This window comes from Vulpes vulpes, chromosome X (genome assembly GCF_048418805.1).
Source record: "Vulpes vulpes isolate BD-2025 chromosome X, VulVul3, whole genome shotgun sequence".
Taxonomy (NCBI): domain Eukaryota; kingdom Metazoa; phylum Chordata; class Mammalia; order Carnivora; family Canidae; genus Vulpes; species Vulpes vulpes.
In genome coordinates this window covers 54,197,628-54,220,627 of record NC_132796.1, presented here as the reverse complement: position 1 = coordinate 54,220,627, position 23,000 = coordinate 54,197,628, and the positions used below count along the sequence as shown (strand labels likewise).

General features: G+C 39.4%; 1 long non-coding RNA gene across 20 annotated transcripts in view; it reads left to right on the top strand.

Annotated features, from left to right (window-relative positions):
- Positions 1 to 3,121: 3,121 nt before the first annotated feature.
- The window catches only part of LOC112911810 (uncharacterized), a 52,931-nt gene continuing 33,052 nt past the window's right edge, over positions 3,122 to 23,000 (top strand). For 8 of the 20 annotated variants that reach the window (XR_011998301.1, XR_003233431.2, XR_011998314.1 and 5 more), the window contains exons 1-3: positions 3,278 to 3,535; positions 13,606 to 13,745; positions 14,342 to 14,520. This is a non-coding gene — a long non-coding RNA (uncharacterized lncRNA). Of the gene's footprint in view, positions 3,536 to 4,181; positions 4,486 to 10,707; positions 10,832 to 13,605; positions 13,746 to 14,341; positions 14,521 to 20,700; positions 20,873 to 21,697; positions 21,765 to 23,000 lie in introns of those variants that run through there. The other 12 variants (XR_011998312.1, XR_011998310.1, XR_011998304.1 and 9 more) reach the window with 6 other exon arrangements.

Sequence of the window (23,000 nt, the reverse complement as noted above, 5' to 3'; positions counted from 1 at the left end):
ACAGTTTAAAACACACTGATTTGGGATCCCTGGGTGGCGCAGCGGTTTGGCGCCTGCCTTTGGCCCAGGGCGCGATCCTGGAGACCCGGGATCGAATCCCACGTCAGGCTCCCGGTGCATGGAGCCTGCTTCTCTCCCTCTGCCTGTGTCTCTGCCTCTCTCTCTGTGACTATAATAAATAAATAAAAATTAAAAAAAAATAAAACACACTGATTTAAAGAGTCATAACTAAAAAATAAATAAAAAAATAGTCATAGCTATAAATACTACTTATGAGTTCTTGATGTTACAACTTTAGATGTTTCAATTTATATATGATTTTTCATTTCAGAGAATGAACATTTAGCCCTCTCTTACCTATACCATCTTTTGGTCTACCTTATACACTTACACATTTCAAATTCCCCACCCCAACCCCCTCCACCACCACTGCTTCACCTTTCTCTTTTTCGTGGCCAGTCCAGCTAAAGATTTTTTCAATTTTCCTGATCTTTGAAAAAGCCACTTTTGTCTTTGTCAATTTTCTCTAGCTTTTTTTTTCAACTCTTTATTTCATTTATTTTCACTCTAATCTTTATTCTTTCCTTCTGTTGCTTTAAACTTAGCTTGATCTTCTATGTTCAGTTTCTTAAGGTGGAGGATTAGGTTATTGACTTGAGATCTCTCCTGTTTTTATTTTTATTTATATATTTTTAAAGATTTTATTTATTTATTCATGAGAGAGAGAGAGAGAGAGGCAGAGACAGAGGGAGAAGCAGGCTCCACGCAGGGAGCCCTATGTTGGACTTGATCCAGGTCTTCAGGATCATGCCCTGGGCCGAAGGCGGCACTAAACCGCTGAGCCACCCTGGCTGCCCCTCTCCTGTTTTTGTATGGTATTTACAGCTATATATATCCCTCTGAGCACTACTCCCATATTTCACTGCTATGGCCTCTGAGCTGCATGCCACAAATTTTGGTATGTTGTGTTTTCTTTTCCATTTATCTCAAAGTGTTTATTAATTTTCTTTGTGATTACTTTTTTAAGCCATTGGATATTCAGGACTGCAATATCGAATTTCCACATTTCTGTAATTTCCCAAAATTTCCTTCTATTATCGATCTGTAATTTTATTCTATTATTATTAGAGAATATATTTTGTATAATTTCAATCATTTTACATTTATTGAAGCTTGCTTTATGGTCTAGCATATGGTCTGTCTTAGAAAATGTTTCATGAGTGCTTGAGAAGAATGTTTGTTCTGCATTCCCTAGCATGTTATTTTGGAGTATTCTCTAGATGTCAATTAGATCACTTTGACTGGTAGTATTGTTCCAGTTTTCTATATCATTGCTGATTTTCCGTCTACTTGTAGGATCCATTATTGAGAATAGAATATTAAAGTCTCCCATTATTAGTGTTGGATTATTTATTCATCTATTCAATGTTGTCTGTTTCTTCCCATTTGGGCGATCTTTTGTTAGGTTCATATATGTTTTTAGTTGTCATAGTTTCTTGATAAATCACCCCCTTTATCATTACAAAATGCTTTAACATTTTAAATATTTCTCTAAGGCATAACATTTCTCTCATCCCACAACTCCTCTAAAGCAGGTCTACATTATCTCTTGACCAAGTGATTTTCTAAAATGCAAAGTTGACCACATCATTCTCTTGCTTAAAATCTTTCTCTTCAATAATTACTAGATAAACTCTGTTAAGCCCAAAAGAAGAAGTAATCTTCCCAAGATCAAGTTAAGACAGTGACAGAGCTAGGACTACATCTCTTGTTTCCCAACTCCTGGTTGAATAATCCCTTTATTGTATGTACCACTGAGCTGGGTACTCTGAACTGGCTTACTCAATCTTCATTTAATTATCCTTCTTTTTTTAAGATTTTATTTATTTATTTATTCATGAGAGACACAGAAAGAGAGGCAGAGACACAGGCAAAGGGAGAAGCAGGCTCCCTGTGGGGAGCCCAATGTGGGACTTGATCCCAGAACCCTGGTATCATGCCTTGAGTTGAAGGCAGACTCTCACCCAATGCCACCCAGGCGTTCCTTAATTATCCTTCTTGTTTGAGAAGTTGGAAAGTCAAAAAGTCCACTTTCTGTACTCATTTGTAGCCATAGTTCTGGAAGTAAAATAGGGTTTATCAATTAGAAGAATTGATGTTGCAGTTCAAGTCTAAAGGCTACGTGCTGGCAGAATTCTCTCTTGCTTGGGGAAGGTTAGTCTTTTCTTCTATTCAGGCCTTCAACTAATGGATAAGGCCACCCACCTTATGGAAGGTAATCTGCTTCACTCAAAGTCCACAGATTTAAATGTTAATCTCATCCAAAACCACCCTCACAGAAACATCCAGAATAATATTTGACCACATATCTGGGCACCATGGCCCAGCCAAGTTGGCATATAAAATTAACCATCACATCCTCTAAGAGAGGGTATAAGGTGAGTGAAAAGAGGGAAATAGAGCCTCAGAATGTTAGCCTAAAATGGGCAGATACACCAGAGGTCTCCAAATTTCTCCTTTACCACTTCTGAGGAACTGCTTATGAACTGGAAAGTTCAGATAAATAGGTAGGCCCAAGACTCTATTTTATAGGGTTCAAAATTTACAGCTTATGCCTCCTTTTTGAATTTCTTTTCAGATGGGACCATTGTAGATTAGGGAAATTTATCAAAAGGAAGAGAAGTGGAAAGAGCAAGTAACTACATCTGCAAGAATTATTATATGCTGACTTCAATTTTACAATACTTAAAAAATGAATGCCCATTTATTTAAAAAGATAAATATGAGAATTAGAAACATGGAAAAATAGTTAGAATGACACATTGTTACAGCTATAAAAACAAAAATGTCGATGTTAAAACATTACATGTTTAAATAAAAATGTAAAGAACACAAAGATATGTTAATAGTGTGAGGTTTCTTTTTCTAAAGGAAGTTCTAAAGTGGTGGGGATGGCTGTACAACTATGTCAATATACTAAAATCCATTGCATTGTACACCTTAAGGTGGGGCATTGTATGACACAAAATTATATCTCAATAAAACTTACAACGAAAAGAATACAAAGAGCAAATAAAAACAGCCAACAGGGGACTTAGCAATGAAACGCTGAGCTAAGAATAGGAGAGGGATTGACAAAGGAAAAATGGGCTAAAGAAGGGATGGTGATGGAGGCCGGTGAGACCAAGGAAAGGAAAAGAAGAAGCAGGATAGGCTAGGGTCCTGGGCCCTGGGGAAAAGGTGAAGCGGGCTAAAAGGTTAACCTCGGAAAAGCGGTAGTGGGTGGGGGTGGAGAGAAGAGGGCGTACTCAGCGCATGCGCCAGACGCAAACTGCGGCGACCCTGGAGAGGCAGTCCTTTAACTGGCATCAGCGCTGCGGCCGGAGGCGCGGGTGTCGCTCAGTTGACTGTCCAGTTCTACCTTGGTCTGTGCAGCCGCCCTAGATCTGCGAACTCTGTGCCGCCGTTCCCTGTACCCTGTCTTGCAGCAGCAAGCGCTAAGAATTCATGCTACGACACTCGATTCTGCCAGGAGGTAGGAAAAGAACATGGAGGGCGGCGGAGGGAACTCTTAGCAGGGAGATCCTTGATCTGTGTGTTCTTCCGGTTCACAGGAGGAAAAAGTGGGGGAGAGCATGGGTTTCAGACCTACAAAAGGATGTTGAGCGTTTCCACTGTGAAAGGCTATATAGACTCCTCTCTAATTAGGGTTGAGGTACATGAGCGTCGGTATTTTTCATAATGTTCTGTTTAAAAATTTGGGGTTCCTCGTATGCAGCAGAAAGTGTATTTAAAGGATTGGCTTTAGGACTAGGCCCATCCAATTATGAGAGCTTTCTCTGCCTTTGTTCTGGGTGGTGGATCTAATTAGGGAGTCTGAGGATACTCCAGCTCCTCCCTGGGGGCCGGGGCGGATTCCATCTAGATTTGCTCTCTGTGGTTACCAGCAATGCCGTCTTTCCAGTATTCCACTTCCCTAGTTTATCACACCTACCCCAATGAGGAAATGCTGGTAGTGTCTCTCCTTGAGTAGTGAGGCACAACTATGGCGAGAAATACGCCCAGATAGCATCAGGCGTGTATATCTAAGAAACGTAGGAGGGAGGGCAGGGAATAGGAGAGGCTCGTGTTGCCGCGCATGTGTATTTGAGAGGTTGGGGGAGGCGCGGGATCAAGCTCGTATATTTGAGAAGGCCTGATGTGAGAGGGAAGGGGCCCCAGTTGGGGAGAGTGGGAGGTAAGCACGCCCAAGCTTGGGGCGTTGGGGGCGGGGGGACGTCAAATGCATATCTAAGAAAGCAAAGTTTCTAGTACGCAGTTGGCAGCCGCAGTTGGGAGAGTGAAGTAGCGCATGCGTGTTTGAGACGACATTGTGACGGTTGGCTTTGGGAGGAGAGAGTAGCGCAGGCGTGTTTCAGACGGAATGACGGGGAGGGGAGGCGCGCACCCTCGTGTAATTAAGATTGCAAAATGGCGAGGGGGGAGGTAAGTTGTCTTTGCTTGGCCATCTTGGGCTAGGGAGCCCTGCAGAGAAATAGAATCTACCTTTCTGGTTGGGTGATCTACCGAGTGGGAGTTGTCCTAGGCTGTGGCCAGATTCACTAGAAATTAACCCAGAATCTAAGCCTTTCGCTGGCCCATTGATAACTCGGGTTTGAAAATGCAGAGGCGATGATGACTCTCAAAGGTTTCGGCAGCTGGCTGTGTGTGGAAAACGGAAGCATTGGAGACAGGCCACATTCCAGCAATACACATTTGGAGGGCTCTGTCAGACTTTGGGCCGCTGTACTTAGCTCTGGACACGTTCTCTCATCCCATCAGAGTAGCAGAACACAGTGATTGCAGTACCGTGAGAATTCTGTTATGTTGGTCAGAAGCCCTTGATTTCCACCCCCTGCAGAATATAGGGGTGAGGATTTGGCTGTGTTTAAACCTAGGATTTGGGTAAATGGTAATGATGGTATGAAGGTGACCAGGGTTCATATCCTTTCCTCTAAATTATTTTTTTCTCTAAAACTTTAGCCTAGGGGGAAGATTTTTTTTTTTTAGGTTGCTGTACCGTTGTGGATCTCAGAGGGCTGTCAGTGAGGATCTACTGTAAATCGCTAAAAATAATAGTTTAGCACTTAAATATGTAGCACAAAGATTCAAAATTGAAGAGACAGTTCTTTCCCAGTAATCCTGGCTGTGATCTCATATTGGTTCTTTTCCTTCCCTGGGTCTATTTCTCTGCTTATAGTAATAATTATATTTAAACGTCTATAGCACTTAAAACTATGTGCCAGGTACTGATCTACGTGTTTTTTACACATGCCTTACCTCATTTAGTACCCTTGACAATCTTATGAAGTAGCAGTGCTATTATTTATATTTTACAAATGAGAAATATGGGGGACACAAGATCAAGTAACTTGTCCAAGGCTTTACATCCATTTGGATGGCTGAAACTGGATTTTTATCCAGGTTGTATGACTCCATAATGCTGTGCTCTTAATTATGCTTTAATCGCCTGAGATGAGGGTTCACATTTAAAGGACCCTTTTATGATTTCAAATTTTGTTTGCAATTTACCTATGCTTTTTAAGCTAGGAGACCTGTTTGCACTTGGCTACTTTTTACTCAGTGCCTCATACAGGGTTACATATGTAGAAGACAAAAAGTAATGAATTGTTGGTTGGGAGCCTACTGGGGTGGCTATCTTTATCTACCCTTGTCTTCTATGCTTTTTGTTCTGCAGAGGGTTTAAAATGGCCGACTGCCGCAGACTGGACACACCCTTCTTGTTTTGCCTGATTTGAGATCTGGTCAAATGCTTTGACACAGCAGTCTTTTGCTGCAGTAGAGAATTTTTTCTTACACATTATTAATATTTTGGTGTGGTAATACAAATGTCCAATAATAAAGGAAAGGTTATTGCTTTTTTTTCTTACAATAAAATACTGAAAATACATGCATTTCTTTTATTATTGGTTGGAATAGATTCACTGAAGTGGAATTACTATGTCTACACCTTTAACAGTATGTATTGACAGATTTCATTCTGTAAAGGTCGTACCAATTTTTACTTAAACAAGCATTGAGTGGTGTTTATTTTAAAATATATATATATGTTATGGACAAAAACTAGTATTATTTTAATTTTGCATTTCTTTGGTTACTAGTGAGTTTGGATTCCTTTTTCCTCCACGTATTTCTTAGCAGTTTAATTTTCTTCCATGTGATGTTAGTTCAGATCTTGTACTGATTTATCTGTTGGAGTTTTAGTTTAGTGTTATTATTATCTGTTTGAAAGTGTTCTTCAAATAAAGGGTATTACTCAGATTTCTGCAATGTTACATACATACTATTGTTTGCCTTTTAATTGTTGTATTTAAATTTTGGATTAGGAGAGATTCAAGCAAGTGGTCAAATCTTTTTCCTATTTTGTGATTTTTCCTATTTTGTGATTTTTCTTCCATTGTTTAAGTTTGAATAGTTCCCTCAATCTAGAAATTGATAGTCATTGCAGCTTTGAGGATAACCATCAAGTTTGGGGGAAAAGGATCTGTACTTTTTTTTTATTTACTTATGATAGTCCCAGAGAGAGAGAGAGAGAGGCAGAGACACAGGCAGAGGGAGAAGCAGGCTCCATGCACCGGGAGCCCGATGTGGGATTCGATCCCGGGTCTCCAGGATCGCGCCCTGGGCCAAAGGCAGGCGCCAAACCGCTGCACCACCCAGGGATCCCAAGGATCTGTATTTTGACCTCCTAGAGATAACCCTGTGTTTATAAATGTGTTCACATCTTTTCATTCCCTGCATTTTTCTACAGTTGATCATAAATTTGTACTATTTTATGTTGTGTTTTGTTTAACATTATAACATACATTTTTCCACGTTAAACATTCTTTGCAATTGTCATCTAATGGTTTCATGATATCTTGTTGTATGGAAATATTTTTAAATTTTCAGTATTTTAAATGATGTGATGAATGTCTTTTCATTTTCATTTAGTTTTTATTATTTACCTATTTTGAGTTATTTCTTTATAGGATGGAGTTCCAGAATTAGAATTGTTCATCAAAAAGTTTGAACATTATTAAGACTTGCTATAGTAACATTCCAGAATACTATGTCATTTTTTTGTACCTGGTTATTTAGAAGAATTTTTTTGCTACCCTGTATGTAAGAGAATGGTATCTTTGTTTTATTGTCCACTTCTCTGATTCCTGGTGAGACTGGATTCTCAAATGTTAATTATTAGTTCTTCCCTTTGTGAACTATTCAATTTGGGTCTGAATGTATGTATTTGTAAGAGCTGTATATTGTGTGTTCTGTATAAGGATTTATTATCCCTTGTCATTTATTGCAAATGACAAAAGCGGTTTGTTGCACATGTACTTCTGGCATGTATTGCCATTGAGTCTTAAGAAATGATGTGATTCCAAAGACAACTGCTCTGTGGTATACATGTCAGATTCTTGCTATCCACTTTGTGATAACATTTGTCTTCCTTTAAACAGATAGCTATGTCTTTGGCTATGGGTGTGGGAAGAAGACATGGCAACGTCTTGTCTTTAAAAAGAAACCAACTTAGACAAGACATAAAAAGAAACCAACTTAGACAAGACACAAAACAGAACCTTCTCCCCCATCTGATCTGGGACTGATATTCCTTTGAATACTTCTGAGTGATCTGAAGGAGGATGTGGACATAGTGTAACATCCACATTTATAGGTAACATTAAGCTCTGGGGGTGTAAAATGCTAGTAGGAACAAACCAACACATGAGAAGGCATTGTGAGTGTGGGCTGACAGTGGCAGAATGGAACAGTGTAGGCAAGAGCAATATAATGACTTTGGGGGGGAAATAGTATATTAAGCATATAAAATAGTGGCCTCAGAGACAGGGATCTCAGTGTAAATGGCAACAATCTGTTGATGTCATCAGCTCAATTTGCTGGCAAAGGGACAAAAGAGCCATTAAAACCCTAAGCCTTATTAAGAACAGTATGGGACACAAAAATTCCATCCTTTGTATAAAACCATCTGAACCAAATGACTAGTTAACACCAGTAATCTCTCCTCAAGGAGTCTCTTACTATTATCACTCAATGTTGAAAAGCAGTTGGGAAGAGTGTATTGCCTCCTTGTTTTATTTCTTATTTATTTTCTTATTATATATGTAATTTAGAATAGATATTCTTAAAGGTTTTGGGGTGGGGTGTCTTAGAAGGTTTCCTGAAACTGGGTCTGTTATTTGTGGTTCAGAGAATCTGTTTAATTATATTTATTAAGGAAACCTTTCTAAATTATCATTCCCAAAACATGAGCTGTGTACTATCTTATATATTTAACAACATTCTAATTTTCACTTTTTCAAAAGTGAGGGGTGGGAATTATAGGATTTAGAAGTGCCAAGTGATTTGTTACTTATTGCTCCTTGCCATCCAGTTACACTGGGTTATTCCAGTTATACATAAGCTCCATTTTTCAGCATTTTGTTAGTTGCAGATGTTAAATGAGGCTTACATGTATGGGGGCGGTCAAGGGATGTATAATAAGCAAAACAAAACAGCAGAGTTTATACTGTACAGGAGGTGGTTGAGAAGATTCTTTAATGGATGTCTTTGCTTATTTTAAGTGTAGGAGTCCCATTTTACAACAAGCCAGTGTCTAGTTCCCAAACCCATCTCTGATCAGGAGTTAGGGAGAGCCTGAATATTTGAAATAGCCTAAAAGCCTTTAACTTTTGATATTTATAATTTGTTCCTCCCTTCTCTTGATGTTACAGCTAGCAGCAGCCTGGAGCAGCGCCCTCTGGGAAGAAATTTTACATCGGCCATTATAATACAACCTGATAAGTGTTCTAGCACTTACCAGGTTGTATTGTAATTGTCTGTGTATATGCCTGTCTCCCTTCCTGTGTTCTCAACTAGACTGTAAGCTCCTTGAGGGCAGGGACAATGTCTTCTTCTCCAGAGCCCAGCCTGGCACATTAGTAGGCCTCAGTAAATGTTTATTGGATGAATAAATGAATGACTCATCAATAAACATTTATCGTGTGCCTGCTAAGGTGATCTCCACAGGCTCTGGACTGTCAACTGTTTAATCAAAATGCATGTGGTCAGAAGCTTGCTATTTCTTTCTAGTTCTGTATCTGTCTTAGGAGTTTTTCTGAGATGATGCTATTTTTGTGTTTGAATTTCAGTCCTTGGTATTTACTATTGCTATTGTTGCTGCTGCTGACCATCTCTTCCTTGGTGGGGCCTGGGTAACAGATCAGGAGCCTCATCCTCACTGCCCAGTGTTTGCTAAATGGTTCCTATCTGTAGATTCATCTCCTTTTCACTCCTCCTCATGTCATCCTTCAAATGGTGTTCCTAGGTAGAGCTGCACATTCTAGATCAGGGGTAGGTAAATACAACCCATGGACTGCTTGGTTTTGCAAATACAGTTATACTGGAACACATGTTATTTGTTGATATTTTTCTGTGGCTTTTTAAAAATTTTATTTATTCATAAGAGACAGAGAGAGAGAGAGGCAGAGAGAGATGCAGGGAGCCCAATGCAGGACTCAATCCCAGGACCCCAGGATCATGCCCTGGGCCGAAGGCAGACCCCCAACCGCTGAGCCCCAGGCATCCCTCTTTGTGGCCTTTTTTGGCCTGCGACAGCAAAGTTGAGTAACTACATCAGACCTGGTGGCACATAAAACCTGTCCTTTACAGAAAAAGAATGCCTCCCTGATGGTTTCATGTTCCTCTGCATTCACCAAAGATATTTTTAGCGTCTCAGAAACTCATTTATTTATTTACCTCATTTGTTATTGCTTATAACAGGTCTTTTTCCTATTTTGCAGGTGGGCCTGCTAGAACACACTTCAAACTAGATTGATTATAAGGCCTTCACCAGGGTCCTACAGTTAGTCAGTTATACCATGTACTTCAACATCAAGTTTGGAGCTTCATTTCTAGAAATTCCTTTTGTTATATCCTAACCTGAAGAATTCACTTCGTTCACCATATCATACCTTGGTGCCTTATCATCCCTTGACATCCCCCCTTCCTACACAGCTCTTTGCCATGAGAATATGGAAAGTAACAAACTGATGTGAGATAAGGCAGAATGGTAGGCCAAGGCAAATGTTTACAGGGTCTGAATGCTAATACACAAAGAAATTGAGTTTCTGAAATATTCAGTTACTTAGACTTCTTAATACAGTTAGGAAGCCTGGACTTCCAAGAGCTTAGGGCCTTCCCCATTACCCTCCCTAACCTCCCACACATTGTCTTGGGAACCTGCCTGTGGGTATATTGTGATTCATTTCATGTCATTAAAAAGTTGAGAGCTCCCAAGTCAAGAAAGCTAGATCTAAAACAAAACAAAAAGGAAAGAATATAGTCTCATTCTAGGAGTAAAATAGGGCAAAAGGCCCTTACAGCCTTGTTTTTCAAGCTGCTTGTTGGATTTTCCCCTGTATTGTCTTATAAAAAAAAAATCAAATATACATATAAAGAAGTTGAAAAATTGTACATTGAAACCTATCTACCTACCAACTGGATGTTACAATGAACAATTTGCTATATTTGCTTTATTGCATACCCATCCATCTTTGTTGGATAGGCTTTTAAAATGCTTGTGGTAGTGTCCAATTTGAGCTCATCTGTATCTGACTCGTGATACTGAAAAACAGTTTCTTTTTATTCTTATCTGTATTTTTCAAGTTGGAATGGATACTACTGCAGCCTAACAATGCATAAGCAGATCTGCCTGGCAGTGAGATTGCAGGAAGAGAAGCCTTTTGGTGTCTGAAAGAAAGTGATTACAGCTCACCGTTTACTGGAAACGGTAGGAAAAGGAAAGATGGAAGTCCAGGCCCAGAGTCAAGTGAAACTTTCGCATAATACATTGCCCTATTTCATTCACTTCACTGCCTGGGCGGAGGGATGACAGGTCATTTTCTGAGCAGCTTCTACTTGGTGCTTAACTTTTAGACTTGATGAAGGAAAACAACAAAGTCACATCAAAATACCACTGAGGTGATTTAGCATTAGTACAACTCCTTGGAATTTTAGCAGATAGATTTTTAACTTGGAGTACTTTCAAATAATATTTTTTTTAGATCTTTTCTATTAGCAATAGATGCAGAGTCAATTTAGGAAGCACCATGAACTGAAATTTTAATTTGTCTCCATCATGAACATGACAGTGGTAAATGTTACCTGTTTGTGTCTGTCTCCCTTCATTTAAGCTCAAGGGCAGAGACTGTATCTTACTCGTCTTTGTAATTCTCTTAAGTAATAAATGTTTGTACTCATAAAAAATGCATTATGGCATTTGATATCTATCACATGGGCAATTATTAAAAAATGCTATACTAGTGTTGGTGAGGTTATCCAGTTTGAGTGTAATCCTTCGTAGGGGCAGTTTGGCAATATGTGTTGTAGCAGAATAAATATTGTATGTCTTTTGACCATGCAATTTCATTTCTAGGGGTATACCCTGAAATATGCTAAAATCCTAAGGAACTATTCTAAGGATATTCTAAAAGATGTAGGTTTGGGAATGTTTACAACATTCATAGCAATAAAAATGGAAAGAAAACAGCTATTCATGAATAATAATTTGGGTAGATAAATTTTGATGTATTCATGTGATATTACAATATGGCGTTAAAAATAAAAAGTAGTCTTGTAGATGAATATTTTACTTGGAATATTTTCAAATATATTAATTGAAAAAGAGCTAGAGAGCAGTAGTATGGTTTTCAGCCAATTTTTGTAAAATAAAAATCAGTGTTTGTGTTCATGAAAGTAATTGGAAGAACATACTCTGAGTGTTTTTTTTTTTTTTTTATATATATATACTCTGAGTGTTAAACATTCTGGGATTCTGGATTTTTTTTCACAGTGTGCATTTAGGACTTTCAAAGTTAGACAAACATTGAAAGTATTTCTATTTTGAAATTTGTTGACTTAAACAGAAGTGAAATAAATTGGGCAGCAAGGGGGCTGGAAACCAGAGAAGTTAGTTTAGTTTAGAAAAGAGCCAGGTGGAGTGGGAGAAAGGAGTGGTGGAAATCAGATTTCTGTCTTCAGAAAAAGGCACTAACTAACTATTCTTGGCTTCTTTGTGCGGGCATTTCACGGTAGTGAGTCCACATTTACATTTACAGTTACCATTTCTTTCCCAAGTATGCCCTCCACAAATTTCTTTCCCATTCTTGTCCCCATGGGCTTTAATAAGCTAAATAATTGCTAGTGGCAGCTGCCACTTTGTAGGTGTGCAGATTCTGCTCTAGTAATGGCTGCTTTACTTTATCCAACAAAGAGATGGCTCAAACTCCTCAAGGCTTCTGCTCCCCTTCTCCAATGCTTGGCAGCATGAAATCTTCCCCCACTTAATGGCAGGAGAGCTTTCTGCCTGGCCCTTGTGATTAGTAGATTGTAAGACAGTTTGCTGATGGGAAATGAAACAGTTAAAAATGAGCCCTGAGAAACGGCTCCTTGAATTTTCCTGGGCCTCGAGGGTTGTCTGCCTCACTGGGTAACAGGAAACGAAGTTTGCATTAGCTGGTGTTGTCAGCATCTAATGATTTTTTAAAAGATTTTATTTATTTATTCATGAGAGACACAGAGAGAGGGAGAGGCAGGCTCCCTGCATGGAGCCTGCTTCAGGACTCGATCTTGGGAGTCCAGGATCATGCCCTGAGCTGAAGGCAGACACTTTTAACTGCTGAGCCACCCAGCCGTTCCGCATCTACTGATTTTCATAGCCATTGCTGGATTGCCAGATTTCTGTGTTGCTTTTCATGCTAAGCAGCTAGGGACTGGGAAACTTAGAGGCAGTAGGTTGCTTTCTTAGAAAGAAAGGACCCTTGGGGATCTTTGACTTATCCTGTGTGGGTCTTAGGTCTTAGAGTCCCGTTCCTCCTAGTTGTTGAATCTTAGGGGAGTAGCCATTGGTCTACCTAGGGCCCTTTGATCATTTTTGTAACCCAGGCAGCTCATAAGGCAATAGATATGTTCAGTTCCTTTTAACATACAGGGAAAGTGAGTCCTGGTGGGATTTGAGATTGTGAATGGCAGGCCTTGGCCCATAGCCCAGGGTTTTGTTATCTTTCCTCATTAGTGTGAACCAAATGCCATCCACTGGCTAGATAGATGGAGGTTTCATCCACTTTAAGGGAACTCTTTAAGCCAGGATTATAGAACGGAGGGTCATTCATAATTGCCAGATGCAGAAGGGTCCCTAAGAAATCAAGTTTATCCTCCCTCAGAGGAGGGATATTAAAGTCTAAAGAGGGGAAAGACTTGCAGGCAGCTAGGAAGATGAGCATTAGAATAGATGAGTTCTAACCCTTTGAGACAGCCAGTTACTTGGTGCCTCTGTACCCAAGTTATCTCATTTAAAATGAATATGAGAATCCTTATTAAAAAATAGTTGTAGGAAAAAAATAGTTGTGGGTATTGCAGCAGTCTGCCAGATAAAAACAAAGTCTGAGGTCCATGGTATGGGCTAGGTTACTTGACTAAGGTGGTAAAAGTAAATCGAAGATATATCTCAAACCTTGGCTATTCTGCCTTACATTTGTTTCTTCTTCCTTCTTTCTTATCCTATAGGTGACACCAGATGTGATCAGAAGCCATGCCATTGGTGAAGAGGTATATTGAGCCCCGTCTAGCCCAGTGAGGTTACTAGAAAATTGGGAGAGACTTAAACCAACATCCTGTACATGGTTATCAAATCGTTGTGAAGTCTGGTAAGTGGCTTTGGCAGGCTAGCCCAGTTAGTGGAAAGGTGCAGGGAAGGTAATTTTAGTAGGTATTAGGCAATTAATTGATATTTTCCCCATTGTGGTATGAATAAAAAAGGTCTTAAAATGTTTAGACTACACTAGAAAGTAATGTATCTAACCTTTCATTTTTTTCATTCTCCCATTTTTGCTGATTGCTTATCTTGCCTAAGATTATAACTAGTGTAGGAAGTGGATTTAAATATAAGCCAGGTACTGTGTCTTCTACACAGTGCTTCCTTTAGGTTCCATTTGAGTCCAGGGAAGCCATGTGAGACAGAAATGTTTTCATTCCAGGATGCTTGGATGGCTCAGCTGTTGGGCGTCTGTCTTTGGCTTGGGACGTGATCCTGGGGTTCCAGGATTGAGTCCCACATCCAGCTCCCTATGGGGAGCCTGCTTCTCCCTCTGCCTATGTCTCTGTCTTTCATGAATAAATAAATAAAATCTTTTTTTTTAAAGAAATGTTTTCATTCCACAGTGAAACATTTTTTTATAATAGCCTCTGAGATTGTTCCTGCCCAATGAAGGAAATGTTCATGGTGTAAAATTTGTTTATGCAGAAAATCACCTAGGATGCCTCTAAAAAATGCAGATTCCTGGGCAGCCAGAAACCTTGTCCTTGGTCAACACTACCACCTACCTGTCACTTACATTGCGGCTTCCTGCCCAGTGGGTTCATCAGCAAGCCAGAATGAATCTCCTCCATTGCCATAGATGTCCTTGTGAGGTGGAAGCCTTGGTAAGTTGCCAGTGGTTTGGGTGGGGGTTCCCTAGTTGGTGGTAGAGAAGAGATGGTTGTGATGTGGCACTTTTTCCCTTCTTTCAACAGATAGTTATTAAGTGCTCACTAGGGGCCAGAGACCATTCTAAATATTAACAAAGTTCTGCCATCGTGGAACTTTTATTCTCATGAGAGTAGACAAAGGAATAACGAACTATTAAAAGCATAAAGTATCATAAATGTTACATCACAAGTTTTTCCATTACGGTATAAAAATTATGTTTAAAACGGGTGGTTTGGACTAAGGAACACCTGTGTTTTTTCTCTGCTTCTCATTCTCCCTTCTTTTTAAAAGATTTATTTATTTGAGAGAGAGAGCAAGTGAGTGAGCATGAGTTAGGGGAAGGGCTGAGAGAGAGAGAGAGAGAGAGAGAATCTCAAGCAGATGCCCCACTGAGCTCAGAGCTCCACATGGCGCCCAATTTCATGACCCTGAGATCATGACCTGAACCAAAATCAAGTGTCTCGAGTCAGATGCTTAACTCACTGAGCCACACAGAACGCCTCCCTCCCCTCTCCATTCTTCCTTTTAATACTTGCTACTGTCTTTTAGTACAGTGGAGGCTGACCGAGCTGAGAATGCGAAGGTCATAGATGATGAAAGCAATCTTTTTCCTTCTTGTAACCCCTCACTAGACTGAATTCTGAAAGATGTCTTTTGGAAAGTGTTTTAGAAAGTCTACCAGCTCTTCTACATGAGTCCACATGTAGCAGAAGAGGGGATATTCTTGGTGAATAAGGTAACACAATGAATTAGGTAGATAGGGGAAGAAAGGAATGACTGCCTTGACTCCTGTCAGGGAAACTCGTAGAAATGTCATTTTCAGGAGCCAATACCTTTAAAGCCTATAGTTTATTCTGTAGTATATCCTCCTCAAAACAATTGGGGGTTACACAGTCTGTGATCACCCCTACAAAGGATTGGAACTAAAAGGGTTCCCAAGTATAATACTAATAATACTAATTATACTCTCCTTATGGGGAGAGTCTATTCTTTTTAACCAGACTTGTTGGGAGTTTATATTGAGAGTGGAACTTTATACATCTTGTCAAAATTCTGGCCATAGCAGAGGCTCATTATTTCAGCATCAGTGAAGTATATAGCACTTTGGATTACTAATTTCAGAGGCAGCAGGGTCTTCTGGATTGCACTCAAACCATTTGGACTGGTATTCATTTTTGGCTCCTAAGGGGTCAGTCCCCTGATAGGCTTCAGGGAGCACTTAAATGATCCAGAGTTAAAATAGGCAGCATATATAGTATGACCATTCCTGTGATATCTCTGCAGAGGCCACCACTACTTTAAGCTTTTTTAAGGAATGCCAGATCATTCCTTGGTGTCTGCCATTTTTCATAAAAGTAATAAGGGTCATCTTTTCCTATGAGCATGGTCTTGAGATGGTGCCTTCATAGCATAAGTTCCTTATAAACTCTCTGTAGTATTTGGATAATTCCTACTGACAGAGTTAGATCATTAGCCTGCACAGGGAACCTGAATGATAGGAAAATGGTCTTTTCCCTAAGGAGAAGCCTGAGATAGTCTTTGTTTTTTTTAAGATTTTATTTATTAATGAGAGACACAGACAGACAGAGAGGCGGAGACACAGGCAGAGGGAGAAGCAGGCTCCATGCAGGGAGCCCGACATGGCACTCGATCTGGTGTCTCCAGGATCATGCCCCGGGCTGAAGGCGCTAAACCACTGAGCCACCCGGGCTGCCTGATAGTCTTTGATATAAAGGGAGTTTCCACGTTCTATGTCCTTCACAACTTATATTAAAATGATACTGGTTTTGTATAAGGATATGAATGTTAGCATGCTGTCAAAAAACAAGTCTTCCGTCTTTCTCTATATGGGCCAAAATCGGTTGTATAAATCTGGCTTCTATCTGAACTCCAGTTCTTTCCCTGGGGTTTCCCTGTCACCATTATCTGCTCTTTATTTTTTTTAAGATTTTTATTTATTTATTGGACAGAGTGCACAAGGAGGGGAAGCTGCTAAGGGAGAGGAGAAGCAGGCGCCCCACCGTTGCAGGGGAGCCACCAGGACCATGGGATCATGACCCAAGCTAGAGGCAGATGTTTAACCGACTGAGCCACCCAGGCGCCTCCGCTCTATATTTTTGCGACAGCAAGTCTGTTGTGGTTCTTTTTTTCTTTTGTCTCTCTCTTTAGATTAGCCATCACCCCTGTAGTAGCACTCATGCACAACTTCTGAAAATTTTCTGCCTGAGGTCATAATAATAACAGTGATTATCAGTTAGTTACAAATGCCTTTTAATGTTCTAAGCGAGAACTTTACACATATTTGTTGTCTCATTTTAACTTAACAGTAACTCTGGGAAGTATGATCTGTTCCTACTTTACAAATAATAAAACTGAGAATTGGAAAGGTGATGTCACCAACATGCTTCAGGGAGCCAGTGGTGGAGCTGTATGTGTCACGCTCCAAAGATCTTAACTACCTTACTATACTTGAAGCACTAGAATGTGGCTAGCATACTTCTTGGTTGTTGAGAATGCCTGCCTCCTCATGGGTCCCTTATCACTGTCTTCTTCCAGTACATAGGGGCACATGTGAAGAGTTTGTTTTCAAAGGTGGATTCAGATATGCAAAAGAGATGGCACGAGGGATGTGTAGGTCACTTTAGTTTCTAGGAATAACCACTTTGGATGAACTAGTATTTATTTTTCCCCACAGCTATGCACTGTGTGCTTATCTTTGTCTTTTCACCTTTTATTATTACCCCCATCCTCTTGCATGATGTTTATGTCAGACAATTTCTATGAGGTTATGTTTTCCTCTATACCAAACAAAAAGGAATAGCAAGAGTTGGAGTCACAACTGAAAATCCATTGCTTAACAGTGTATGTTCTCATTCATTTGGGGAATATAAATAATAGTGAAAGGGAATATAAAGGAAGGGAAAAGAAATGTTGGGAAATATCAGGAAGGGAGACAGAACATAAAGACTCCTAACTTGGGGTAACGAACTAGGGGTGGTGGAAGGGGAGGAGGGCGGGTGTTGGAGGGGAATGGGTGACGGGCACTGAGGTGGACACTTGACGGGATGAGCACTGGGTGTTTTTCTGTATGTTGGTAAATTGAACACCAATAAAAATTAATTTAAAAAAATCCATTGCTTATAGAATGTTAACTCAGGTGCAGGTGCATCAAGAGCTAGAGCAGCTTGCTGTGCAGATCAGTATGTCCCAGTTGGAATTCAACATAAACATTGCATTCTGCCAGCAAACAGTGCTGATAAAATTACTCTGTATGTATCAAGTGGAAAATAACAGGGATACCTATCAATTAATACTTAGGTAAATTTTGTTGCTAGTAAAGTGATAGTGTCCAGATAGTTGGCATAGACTAAGGTCTAGCATTCTATAGCCCACATGGCAGCAACTTGTTTTTGTAAATACAGTTTCATTGGAACATAGGATCATGCTTGTTCTCTATTGTCTGTGGTTGCCTTTTGTGTTACAGTAGTGTTGAGTAGTTGTGATGGGCTGTATGGGCCACAGCCTGAATTATTATCATCTGGCCCTTCACAGAAAGTTTGCCAACTCCTGGCATAGGTTAAATGTACTGTGTCTACAAATCTTTGTCTTCCCCCCCACTCACCCGCATCCATTTTCTCTTCTGTGGGACTTGAATTTAGAACTAGCTAATCCTAGAAAGTACAGAATTTCATAATGGTCCGTTTTCCTCTGGATTTCTTCCCACTCAGATTAAGTTCACCAAAAACAGCACATTCCCAAATTGGTCTGTGTATACAGAAAGAACTGTTTTTATATGCCTCATTGTAGTTAATAATTTATCATACATGGTTCCCCCAGTTTTTCCCTTTCAGGAATAACCATTTTAAAACTTAGCCATTCTCAGGTATCCAAAAAGTTATAACTCATGTTTCCTAATTATGACTTTATCTAATTTTAATACATCTCCCCACTCCATAGCATGAAAGCAGATGTAGACAGTATGGAAACAAATGGGCAGGGCTGCATTCCAAGAAAAATGTCATTTACAAAAACAGCCTGGATTCAGCCCATGGGTATGCTATCCCCACTCTACATGATACATATGAGAAGAACAAGAAGATTTGAGGTGATACATTAAGGCAAACACTGAGGGTGATTTTTATTCATAACTCCTGTGATACAGTAACACAACTGCACTTGCATCAGCACTGGAAAGTGTCTTGTGATCTATGCATGATGCGCATGACTTAAAAGTCATCTAAATATTGGCTTGATTTCTTGGTAAAGTAATAGCATTTTCATGGGACATGTTATTACCATCCCTTAGAGGATCCTCTTCCTTGCCATGGAATTTCCTTTATATATTTTTTGATGAAGTATAGTGGACACAATGTTACATTAGTCTCAGGTATACAACATAGTGATTTGGCAAGCCTATATGTTACACTGTGTTCACCACAAGCGTAGCTACCTTCTGTCACTATACAATGCCATTACAGTACCATTGACTGTATTCCCTATACTGTACCTTTTATCCCTCTGACTTACTCCTTCCATAACTGGAAGCCTGTATCTCCCACTCCCCTGCACCCATTCTGCCTGTCCTTCTACTCTCCTCCCTGCTGGCAAACACTAGTTTGTCTCTGTATTTATAGGTCCTTTTCTGCTTTTTGTTCATTTGTTTGTTTTTAGATTCCACATGTAAGTGGAATCATATGGTATTTGTCTTTGTCTGACTTATTCTGCTTAGTGTCATACCCTCTAGGTCCGAGTTGTTGCAAATGCCAGGATCCCATTCTTTTCTATGGCTGAGTAATATTTGTGTGTGTGTTGTGTGTGTGTGTGTGCGTGTGCACACACACACCCTGAGATCACGACCTGAGCTGAAACCAAGAGTCAAACAATTAACTGACTGTGCCTCTCAGGCACCCCCCCCCCCCATGTAAATTTTAGTATTATTTGTTCTGGTTCTATAAAAATTACTGTTGCTATTTTGTTAGGAATTACATTGAATCTGTAGATTGCTTTGGGTAGCATGGACCTTTGAACTATTAATTCTCTCACTGCGTGAGAATGGGATGTGCTTCCATTTGTGTCATCTTCAGTTGTTTGTTTTTTTTTTTTTTTATCAACATTTTATAGTTTCCAAAGTACAGGTCTTTCATCTCCTTGGTTACGTTTATTTGTATGTATTATTTTTGGCCTAGTTGTAAATGGGATTGTTTTCTTAATTTCTCTTTCTGCTACTTCATAATTAGTGTTTAGAAACAGAACCGATTTCTGTGTTGCTAGGGCTTTCACTACTATGTCAAATAAAAGTGGTAAGAGTGGCCGTCCTTATCCTGTTCCTGCTTTCAGTGGAAAAGCTCTCAGGTTTTCACAATTGAGTATGATGTTAGGGTTTTTCATATATGGCTTTATTTATGTTGAGATATATTCTCTCTAAACCCACTTCATTGAGAGTTCATATCATGAATGGATGTTGAATTTTGTCAAGTGCTTTTTCTGCATTTATTGAGACAGTCTTATGATTTTTAGCCTTTGTTTAGTTAATGGTGATGTATCACATTGACTTTGCAAATATTGAACCATCCTTGCACCCTGGAATAAATCCCACTTGATCATGGTTAATGATCCTTTATTGTTGAGTGTGATTTGCTATTCGCCTGAAGTTTTCTTTTTTTGTAGCATCTTTGTCTGGTTTTAATACAGTAGGTTTTTCTTTGCATGACTCGGAATATATATGCCATTTTTTTCTTATCCTTACATTATCAACTCTATAGTGTTTGTTTACCTTCTTCACCAACCTATATATTCTACACTACTTAGGCCCATAAGTGAATCTAACACAGAAATTACATTAGATGTATCACTATCCTAAGTCAAGGTAGGAGGCTGTGATTTGGGTAATTTGCTGTGTCAAAACCTAAATTTCTCATTCGGGATAGGAGGAATTAATACTTCCAGTGATATCCAAAAATGTGATCTGGATAAGTGATTATTTTGACATGGAAGTGAATTTTTTTACTTTTTGTTGTATTATATTTAATAGCTTTCTTAATAATGAACCTACCTTGCATTTCTAGAAGAAAAGCTTTTACTTTTCAAGGATTTTTTTTTTAAATTTTTTTTTAATTTTTATTTATTTATGATAGTCACAGAGAGATAGAGAGAGAGGCAGAGACACAGGCAGAGGGAGAAGCAGGCTCCATGCACCGGGAGCCCGACGTGGGATTCGATCCCGGGTCTCCGGGATCGCGCCCTGGGCCAAAGGCAGGCGCCAAACCGCTGCGCCACCCAGGGATCCCGCTTTTCAAGGATTTTTAAGTAAGTTTCCTAAATTTGCTATTCTTAATGTTATTTTTTATTTTTATTTATTTTTTACTATTTTGTTTCTGTTTTGGTTGGAGCAGCAATCTTTTTCATTCAGATTTTTTGTAGAATTTAGGATCATTAATGAAATCTTGTTGCCTGATCTTTTCAACTTAGCAGATCTCAAACATGTGCCATGCCATTAAATATACTTTAATAACATTTTTTAAATAACACATAATATACTACTACATTAATGAAAAATTTTAATTTTTATTGGATTCTTGTTCAATTACTGCTCTTTTAATATGCAAATGATATTGATGTGAATCTCTGTACACAAATCTCTGCACATATCTATATTTGTTTCCTAAGGTTTAATTACATGTACACTCCCTCTAATAACGTAGGAAAATGCCTATTTTTTTCATATCCTCCCCAATACACTGTATTAGAGTTTTGTAAAAATCTGCCAATTGCAAAGGTGATGTCTTAGTTTTTATTTCTTTGATTCTGAATGAGAGAAAAATTTAAAAACTTCCTTGGGACTTTTTGAGTTTCTTTTTCATTCAGATTTTTTTAAAGATTTTATTTATTTATTCATAGAGACAGAGAGGCAGAGGGAGATGCAGGCACCATACAGAGAGCCTGACGTGGGACTCGATCCGGGGTCTCCAGGATCACGCCCTGGGCTACAGGTGGCGCTAAACCGCTGTGCCACCAGGGCTGCCCTTCATTCAGATTTTGAATCTGCTATATGTTGCAAATATTTTCCCCAATTTGGTATAGAAATTGTTTTTTATTTTATTTGTTTTTATTCAAGTATAATTAAACATACAGTGTTATTAGTTTCAGGTATACAATGTAATGATTCAGTGATTCTGTATATTACTCCGTGCTCATCATGGTAAGTGTTCTTTTAATCTCCTTCACCCATTTCTCCCATATCCCCACCCACCTCCCCTTTGTCAATCACCAGTTTGTTCTCTATATTTTTAAGAGTGTTTAGTGATTTGTTTGTCTACTCTTACTACTCTGCTTGTTTTTGGCCCTGCTTCATTTCTTCTGGTTTCTAATGCATCCATTAACAACTGGCTTCTCCACCTTCTGGGATTTCAGTTGCAGATGCCTATGGGGTCAATGTGTAACATGGTTCTGATCTTTATTTTCTTTTTTCTTCAAATGCTGCTTAAGGGTTTTTGTGGGGGGGGGGGGTGCAGGGGAGCTTTTCTTTTGTTATCTACTTTTGATAGAGACCTTGGAAAGGGATTTCTCTACTCTTAAAAACAAGAGTACAAATTGGATGGTAAAGAGCAGCTGATACTTCTGAGAGGATTAGTAGGGAGTGTTTGTGATTGTGGGTCCATGGAACAGGCACCTTTGATACAAAGGAGGTCATTATTCCTTGGCTTGATTGTTGTTGCCTAGTGGGAAAACAGCCCAATATTGACAGGATTTTCAGCTCTCTACAAGGAGCCTGACTTTGAGCTATTAGTCTGTTTTTTAAAAAAAATCCATAGGCTAACACAGCATGTTTATAAATGCTTTTATGACCTCATAGCTTCTGCTGCTTCATAATTTTGGCTTATTCATAGTGTTACCTTTTTCACATATGGTGTAAAAAATGGGCATGTCACACTACCCGTTCAACTTCACCTGGGGGTTGGCAGTTTCCCTTAGGTAGTGTTCTTTAAAACTAGGTCACAGGCACCTGGGAGACACAGTAGCTGAGCATCTGCCTTCAGCTCAGGTCGTGATCCTGGGGTCCTGGGATTGAGTTCTGCATCGGGCTCCCCACAGGGAGCCTGCTTCTCCCTCTGCCTAGGTCTCTGCCCTCTCTGTGTCTCTCATGAATAAATAAATAAAATCTTTAAAAATAAATAAATAAAATAATTAGCCTTTCCATTTGACAAGATTTAAAAACAGATTAACTGTGCTATCTTGACATAATTCACTTTAGGAGGTAATCCTCTTTGCCCATTATCAGAAATTAAAGGACTTGCTGTAACCTCTTTGATGCACTTTCCTGGTAAAGTTTAAAATGTTGAGGAACCTGGGTGGCTTAGTTGGTTAAACATCCAACTCTTGGTTTTGATTCGGATCATGATCTTGGGGTCCTGGGATCAAGCCCTGGGTCAGGCTC